The 9,288-nt window shown below is 36.3% G+C and overlaps 2 pseudogenes; both read right to left on the bottom strand.

Moving 5' to 3' along the window:
* Positions 1–1,620: 1,620 nt before the first annotated feature.
* On the bottom strand, positions 1,621–2,639 carry LOC120167747 (annotated as a pseudogene).
* A 4,070-nt stretch (positions 2,640–6,709) lies between these two features.
* On the bottom strand, positions 6,710–8,864 carry LOC120167742 (annotated as a pseudogene).
* Positions 8,865–9,288: the final 424 nt, after the last annotated feature.

Below are 9,288 nucleotides of genomic sequence, written 5' to 3'. Positions count from 1 at the left end.
CACAGTGCCATCTTTACTTAATGATTTGATCAACTCATTAATAACTTATTTGTCCTACAATTATCCTCGGGCAATAAGAGTGATCCAGTTGTATGATAGAGAACTAATAATAATAACAATTATAGTAGCGAATTTCTTGACATAATAATAAGATACTCCTGTAACGTGACGTAAGAGTTTGGGTTCATATTCTAAAATCTCTTATTTCCATCTTTTATCCGTTTCTTATATATACCATTGTGCCTTGTAGAATGTCTACTAGAGGTGTTTTCTTTCTTATTATGCTAGACTATTTGAACTTGTCTGATGTTACATAAATTTACACATAAGTTAATGGCTGTGCTAGTCCAAGTTTATTTTCACCTTTACAGTGGTTCATGTAATTTCCGATTGGAAGATTGTGAAATCAGAGATGAGATTTTTGAGAAATCTATGCTTTGTATACCACATAGTTTAGAGAATCGAGTTCTTTGAGCTCTTCCTGTTGCTGTTGCTGCCCTTTCTAAACTTTTACAACTCTGGGAAACCAATGCCATCAACAGAAGTTGCAGTGCTACGCACATTGGTCACCATTCTCTCTCAAGAACATGGTAAAGACGCTGAAGTCCTCAAATTCTGGAAAGTAATCACATAAGAGAGCTTTCTGAGCTTGGAGCTAAGAGCTTCTTTGGGAAAGAGGAAGTTTGAAGACGAGATCAGAATTGATTTGCTGAAACTTCATGGAATCTTCCATGATCGCTTCAGAGAAACAAAAAATGTCTCCATTGCCAGATGATGTAGTGAAGCATGCTGCTGAGATGCTAGAGAGAGAGCGAGAGAGAGCATGCTGTAAAATCCGCCCAATACCTTCTCCGAATTGGCCCAATGCCTCACAAGGTTCAAATGCCAAAGTGGCAACCTTGCCCCCTTTCCAAGCTACTAGGATGTGGCTTCTCATTGTCCTAAAACTGATTGTGATTGCTAGTATTAACAGGGTAACACAGACAATGATGCAGTTCTGGTAAATACAAGCAAGCATACCGAATAATGGTCAGGTTAAAGGGGGATATCCAACTGAAGAGGGCAAATGGCCCGCAATGACTGCATTGAATCTGGCAGCCATGCCTGTAAGAATGGGGCAGATCGATGAGGAAAAGAATTGGATGGATGCTGGGATGGAACTTATCAGGCATACATGGAGGATTATGTTGCTGATTCAAAAGAAATTTCTACGCAGATGCTGGTGGAATTCCGCCTCAACTAGTACAGTAGCGGGTAATATATCCATACATTTAGCAAATGCTTCTCGAGTAATGCCACATTACAGTTAACCTCTCACACTGTGTGTGTGTGTAGATTAGATATATATAGATAGTGTTAAATGTAATGCTACAGGGAAAGAGCATAAACATTTTACTTTACTAGGCATTAAAATGACAGAAATCCAATCTTCATAAATGATGAATCTTTTATTGTTCAAGAAAATTGACAAGTAAGCATTGATACAAAAGAGACAATAGTCAGGAATAATAAAGGATTACAATATGAAATTTGAATTTCAAAATTGTTGAAGGACATTTTAAAAGTGAAACTGTCTCAAATTTTCTCGATTTGTTTCTCCTTTAAATACAATGCCCCATGATGTATGCAAACTCGCATATCGATTGATAAAACTATTCAGAACTTTTCTCGGAAATCCGACTGAAGCAAACAAGAAATTCAGTATTACCTTCAGCACCCTTTAGAGGAGATTCAATCCAACCTTTGCTTTGAAATCCGAAGTTCTCTACACCTTTTATGATCTTTTCAAGAACCTACACATAGAAACATAATAAATCTTAAATCATAACTTAAATCATAATGACATTAATCTTTTTTCATATCTCATATCAATTGCAATGGCTTTGAAACAAAAATCAGTACCTCTTCATGAACTTTGGGATCTCTTACTATCCCACCACTTCCTACCTGCAGAGGCATTTAAAAAAGATTACCCCCTTTAATTTGTAACTATCACAATTTTTTTTAGATGTCTCGTCAATTCTTATGTACACGTGTATATGTCCACATGCATACATATATTCCTTACTTGCGATCTACGAGCTTCGAACTGAGGCTTAACCAGGGTAACTAAAGTTGCCTCTTCCTTCATTGCATTTACTACAGCAGGCATGACCTGTGTAAGAAAGCCAACGAATAACGAAGGTTATGAAAAAGTTAAAATTAAGGTTGTTTGCATGTAATTACAATTGACAGAACTAATCCGATAAAGAGGACAGTAAATCCTACATGCGTAAAATTGGATCACTGTAAAGCCAAACAATCTTTTGATAAACGTAGGAAGTTGAGAGACGAAACAGAATGGAATTGTATAATAATGCAAGCATGTTAAGAAAGGAGGTTTGGAAATGTTTGAAAGCTTACCAAAAGAATAGAAATAAATGAGAGGTCCAGCGTCACCAGATCAACTTTTTGAGGGAGACCCGAAAGGTATCTAAATTTGTTCGTTCCATCACACAGACACGTTCATCTCGACGAATCTTGTCCGCTACCTGTTCAAAGTTGAAATCCACATGCAGTCGAGAACCATTAGAATTCCAAAAGTGCATATCCAGTTACACAGAGGGAACACATCATCGAGTAGATTTACTGTTTCTGTATAAATTAAGCTTCATTATTAAAAAGCGAAGGTCGAAAAATAAAGTACTGTTAATAACTGACAAGTTCGTAAGAAAACAAGAATAAAGAATATCCTTGTCCTAAAAACCAGTCACATCTTAATTAAAATATTAATCTTATCAAGTGAGCAAATCAATATAAGTTTATTCCAAAAAACAGTGTCAAAAAGGTAATTAAACTAACCCAAGCAATTAGTCAACATTACATTCTAAAAATCATATATGTTATCGGCTAAATTTGGTGGTATATAAGCATAGCTAACTTGAAATGCATGAAGTAAGGTAAAACAAAAATAAACCACTTGTTCTTAAACTATCTTTTGTTCGATGTGCTTCTTGACAAAATTAATTTAGAAAAGTTGCTCTACTGTTTCAGAACCCCAGAATCAAGGGCTATTTTGCCAGCCCATCAACACCAAGCTGTTCAAACTGCTGCTTCTAATTATATCCTGCTCTGGATTACCAAAGGTAACATTAAAATCAACCTTGAACATCTCAACAACATAATCCCCAAATAATGCAGGCTGGATGTGTGGAGAATAATCACCTACATACGTATTTTGGAATTTCAGCAATAATCTCTACAACAGCCTTGTCGGAGACAGGTGTTCCAGCTTTGTTTACCATCTTTCCATTAACAAAACTTTCCTGTACAAAGATGTAGATGAGATAAACGAAGGAAGATCTCCATGATTTCTACATCCAGTTCTTCATATAAAATTGCATTTCAAAAAGTGGAAATACAATTGCTCCAAGTGCATTAATGATAGGGATACCGGATACATGCAATGAACAAATCATGTACCTTGTAAAATCCACGACTGTATGAATGTTCGACTGTACTGCTGAAACCTTTCAAGACACAACTCATCCAACCTTTTTTTCCTGAAATGACATGAAAAACAATAATATATAAAATGGATGAGACATGGAGGGGTTCCTTGGGCCAAGATAAAGCTTGAACTAAGATAAAGTCCCTTAGCAACTGGCATATTCTTCCAATGTCAATGGCATTCCCGGAATCAACCGTTACACTTAGTATGAGCATGAAACAAAACTATCTTTGAACATGTATGAAAATCATATAGGCTTACTTTTTTGGTATTTGAAGTTTTTCAGCCTTGGAAACAGCAAAGCTTCTAAAGGGACTACTGATATGAGATTTGAACAATCTCCCTGAAAACAAAATCCCAAAGTATTAGAGCACAATAACCCGTATGGCCTAAACCCAGAATAATTTCATTTCTTTAGCACCAAACAAAGGTAAAAGACAAAAGGAACCATTCAATGAAAAAACCCCTCAAATAATAAATTAAAGGAAACCCCTTCTTCCACTATCATATCTACATTTAAAAGTGTTTGTAAAAATTACTAAAAGAAAAAACCTCATAAAAAAAGCATGTGGACGTCAAATATGAGTTCACAGCAAAAGAAAATAAATAATAGAGTGCATGAATCTACTGATATATGGAGGGTACCATGAGAGGAGAGTAAGATTTCGATAAGAAGAACAAAGAGGAGTTACTGCCATCGCAGCAACGCGTGATAAAGGGAACTTCACAATATGCAGTGCCATTTTCGGCTTCGTTAAGTGGTTTTCTAAAGGTTTCGCTCTGTTCTGTTGGGCAAACTTGGCAATTCACTGTACTCGAAGCTTAAACGGCTTGCCACGGGCGAAAAGACCAGCAAGTAAGATTTTCGGCATAAGCTTGGGCTGACAGCCCAGCTTGTATTTGGCAAGCCAGCCCAAACACAAAATTTGGGCCTATATGCCTAAATATGATGATGCAAACATTATATTATTATTATTATTATTATATTATTATAAATCTGAGGCGAATATAATATTATATGTACTTAAAAATTCTCGATCATTCAACAAATATCGTCCATATTGTTATATATGTGGGTGTTCTAACCCGAGACTTTAAGGAATAATAAAAAATATTTTAACTGCTTAATTTATGTAAATAATACTTCATTTTCAGAGAGCATTATTTCAAATCATCATATAGTCTTATTTATTTTGTTATGACAACATTAGTAATATTTTTAGATCATTATGTATCTATTATAGTTCTCGTGATTGTTTACTACATTTATTTATATCTGTAAACTTAATCATGATATTTTTAGATCATATATTCTTGTTGTTTATGCACTTCCATTGTACCTCTGCACTTAAGATAGTGACTTTACAGATTAATTTATGATTGGTTTTATAATATTTCATTTATGGGTGTTTTATTTTTGTAAATTCAATGTTTTTCTGATGATTACTGGGTGGTAGTTCCCGTTTTCTTCCCTCAGCTCTATGCTGAACTTATTTCCCAAAAAGAAATGCAGAGTGGTCAACACCTAAAAGAATTAATTGCTCTCGTAATATGGGTTCCAAACATTGAAAATGAGGGTGGAGTTTACATCAGTTGATATAAGAATGATACCTAATCATTTGTAGTAAGGTGTCATAATAATTGATGATTCTTTGGATAATAAATTTACTTTATTTGATATAAGAATGATGATACCTGTTCTGTGGATATTCTTATTCTTTTGCTTCTTACATCTCATTTATCTTTAAACTTCTCTTTTCAACTTCAGCTAGATGCCAAATTTGGGTGTAAGAAATCGGAAAATGAAGTTGATTCAGTTTGCTCGTCGGCAGCCTTTGCAAATGGACTATTTGGTCAAAGAAAGAGCATAATGGGGAGCAAATTTATCAGGGGATAGATTCAGATGAAAGCATAAAGTGTTTGGAACTTGAAAACTTTGATAGGCAGGAACAGGTCGATCATGAGCTTTCAGGCAACACTGATTTACGCTTGAGAGAAGCGATAAGATTATGGATGAGTTTACCGAGAATTATAAATCACTCATTGATGTCACCTGGACAAGTGTAGGTTCTGCAAAAAGTTTGATCAGTGAGGTATGCTATGTGCTTTTTTTTTAATTATAAATCAAGGTGCATACGAGTTAGCTTACTAGTTCATGCTTATCATATTCAATATAGACAAGACGATGAGAAGTTTGGATCAGATTAATGAGCCCTCATTCTTTCGGGTTTCACACTAACCATGTAGAAATAGAACTGAAAGTACGCTCAAGTATAATCCATCTCGTGTCATCTTCCTTTTTCCTTCTATAGCGGTTTTCTTCTAGGATGAGAAGGGTCGGAGAATACGGGAACTAACCCAAGAACTGAACAATGAGAAACAAAATGTAAACGACAATGTGCTGCTTATCAGGAACAATTACGCACCTTACTGAAGTTTGTTCAGGAGCATACAGATCAATTGTCAGAAGAGTTCAAGATATAGTCAACAACATAAAAGAACTTGAAGAGCATATCAGAGAGATCAAGGTTCTTTTTTTCTATCTTCTCGGTAGGCCTAAAAGTATTAATTTGGATATATCCAATGGTGATTTACTGATGCAAAAAGCAGTTAATTTGGATCATTCCTTGCATATTTGGTTTAGAAATTGCAAGGCCTTTCTGGGAATTGTAGTGTTAAATGTAAAAAAGAGTGAACATTGGAACTAGTCTTCTGTTGAACCGTTTATCAGATAGTGAAACCGTTGTTACACTTGCAATCTAGAGTCTATCCATTGTACTTGGACACAGATGTCCCCTTGTTGGCTAGAACTATAAGTGCCCCATAAGGAATTTTTGGTGAGTGTCAAGGGAATTTAGGCTAAATCTGCTAAAGAAAGAACATTGAGACTAATCATAACCTGATTAACCAATTTCCTAGGCAATTTAATTTGATGTCATACTTGCAATCTTTCAGAAGTGTTGAAGATCAAAACTGATTGTTGGCAAGAATTACAAGAAGCACGCTGATGGGCCTATAAAGCCGGCAAACCATTGCAGTCAAAGAATCATAAGCAAGATGAGAGTCCTATAATCTCCAGCATACAATTGCAATCGAAAGAATTATAAGAAGCGAGTTGAGGGCCTATGAAAAAGCCAGCATACAATTGCAGTCGGTAGACTTATAAGCACAAGTTAAAGAGCCTATCAAAACCGGCTTTGACTGAAGCAGCAAGCTAAGTTCCTAAAGCTCGTAAATTCATAAAACCCTAAATGAAAGCATATCAGAGTAGCATTGGTACAATATTGTTGGATATGTTAAGTAGCTTTGACTGAACCAGATAAAATCAATACATGAACAATTTGTAGGTATACAATACGACAAGCAACTTCAGGTGAGCAATTTGACTTACTTTTACACCAGTCCGCTAGAAAACTATGTGGACATGGACGTTTTATGGATACTTGGTATGGAAGTTACCGGAAACTTGAGCATCACTATGATGATTCCCAGGAAGTACTGCACCTTACACCATGCATAAGGACTCTTTATGCAATCCAGCCTCGACGGTGGAAGTAAGAGTAAATAAACATCTACAAAGCTACTTTGAGGATTACATTAATTATGATTCCACCTACCTCCTTTTTTCCTAAGCAGTGAAGCAGCACGAAGAAATATCCGATCTACCATCAAAGTTGGGCGAGTTAACATCTTCCTCAGATGCTGTGGGAACTTTTGAGCCATAGATATTTGACGTAGGTGCTCCTCAAAATCTTCAGGTTCCCCGTCACTCTCTTTCGGAAATTTGTCAAATTCATCCAAGAAAAGCGGTTGCTCTTCTCTCTCCTCTGTCTCAGTGTCGGACTCGGTCTCGAAAATATCTGACAAGTCCTCAGAATCTGAAGCCATAAGCAACTCTGTTTTGGATTCATTTTCATAAAGTTCCTTGCTCTCATCCAAAATTCTTTCAAATTAGTTGACCCCTCAAGTTGCACGCTTGAAACCTTCCCAGAATCCCATTGAGATTATCAGTGTTTGGCACATGTTGCATAGGGTTGGGGTTATTCACAGCTTGAGCACGTAGCAACTCGAGGTCCTGCTCAAGCTTTGGGATATACTTCCTGACAGCCCTAAGACCATCCCTGTATTTGGATTTATCCAGAGCCTGTACAGAAGAAATGGAAAGAAATTATGTGAAGGCAAATTTAGACGATTTACATTGCAAGCTCTCTTTCCAACATTGTACCAAATGGGACATTAAAAAAACATGCTTGATATGAGAGAACATTCTCAAAGCTGGCTGAGTCATAAGGTGAAGATATAGAAATACTCTCACACAAGACAAAACTTTTCCAAGAGTTGGAAATCCGTTTAAGGTGGCTACGATGTAAACCATCATACTGTTTTTTATGGGACAAATTAGAAGAGTTTGTCATATTAAGGAAATGATTGTACTTAGTATGCCACATGATCCGGGCTCTCAGAAAACTGAAATTAATTTTAACATTTGGGTTAAAAATAGAATCAAGAAAGGAGAGAAGAAAGACCTTCTTTCTAGAAAGAGTGACCCGAGGTGACATAATCTCTGTCGGAGGCTGAGAATAATTTCCCTCTGTACATAATTATTGTATTATCTTCATGAATGTCAAGCACAATTCCACCTGTCAATCTTGCAAGCTCAGCAGCAATCTCCTTGACTTCCTCCGGTGAGAATGTCTTAACCACCACCTTCAAAGTCTGATGCTTTTTCCAATGAAGGTGCATGTTAAAATTACACCTGGTAAATTCCTCGTCTCCCAACCGGCACATAATTTTTGCACTTGAGGCCCATCTTCAAAAAGAAAAAGTGCTCTTCCGGAGTCAATATTTCTGGATCATGGGTTGTTTCAGATGATTCAGCTGGCTCAATCTTATTTAAAGCTGTTACAAGTCTTTCCTCTTTCTTTTGAGCCTGAAGAACAAATGGAGGAAAATGCACATGAACCAAAAGTTGGAAACAGAAGAATTTACAGGTACTAGAATACATATGACCATCTAAATAGCCCCAACTTCAAAATCACTCACTCACGAGGGAGAGAGAGCAGTGGCTTGAGTTACCCTACTGTAAGGATTTTGTAGAAAAACTGGGAATAACCTTTCTAAGTTTGTAAAGAATTTTTTCTTCAGCTGTCATTCTTTCATAATCTCTCTTCTTCCACCTGAAGAATTTCAACCACCTTACTACGGCTCGTTTACCCTTCAGTTTCTTCCTCTTCGCCTTAAGGCTACCACTACAAGCATCATCAGTACTAGCACCTCTCTCAGAATGGTCGGATGCCCCAACAAATTTTTCAGAAGCATTCAGAAATGGAGCTGAAGAATCCAGCCATGCCCTTCGAGCATAAACCTCTTTATGTCATAGGTTGGAGCAAAAGTCTGGTGTGGAGCAAAATCCTTGCATATAACATTACCCAAGCTACTTCACAGTTAGTACATGCAAATTAATCATGAAGCCTTTTTTTAATTCCATGAAAGCAAAGGAGCAATAATTAACATGGTTTTCCAATGAAACCTAAGCCAAACCAAAAGCAAAAGTGAACCCAATTAAATTTTTATTTTTTTACAATAAAGATACAATAACATAAAATATTATCAGGTACACCAAATTCCTAAAATGTCGGTCACAAAGATTATTCATTTCATGTTGAAATCATCCCAAATTGCCACAAGCCGAGCCCAAATTGCCACAACAAAACTATCTTTGAACATGTAATGAAAATCATATAGGCTTACTTTTGGTATTTGAAGTTTTTCAGCCTTGGAAACAGCAAAGCTTCTAA

The sequence above is a fragment of the Hibiscus syriacus genome, unplaced genomic scaffold, assembly GCF_006381635.1.
Source record: "Hibiscus syriacus cultivar Baekdansim isolate YM2019G1 unplaced genomic scaffold, ASM638163v2 tig00111693_pilon, whole genome shotgun sequence".
Lineage (NCBI taxonomy): Eukaryota > Viridiplantae > Streptophyta > Magnoliopsida > Malvales > Malvaceae > Hibiscus > Hibiscus syriacus.
Note: the sequence above shows the minus strand (reverse complement) of the source record. Positions and strands in the feature narration are given on the sequence as shown.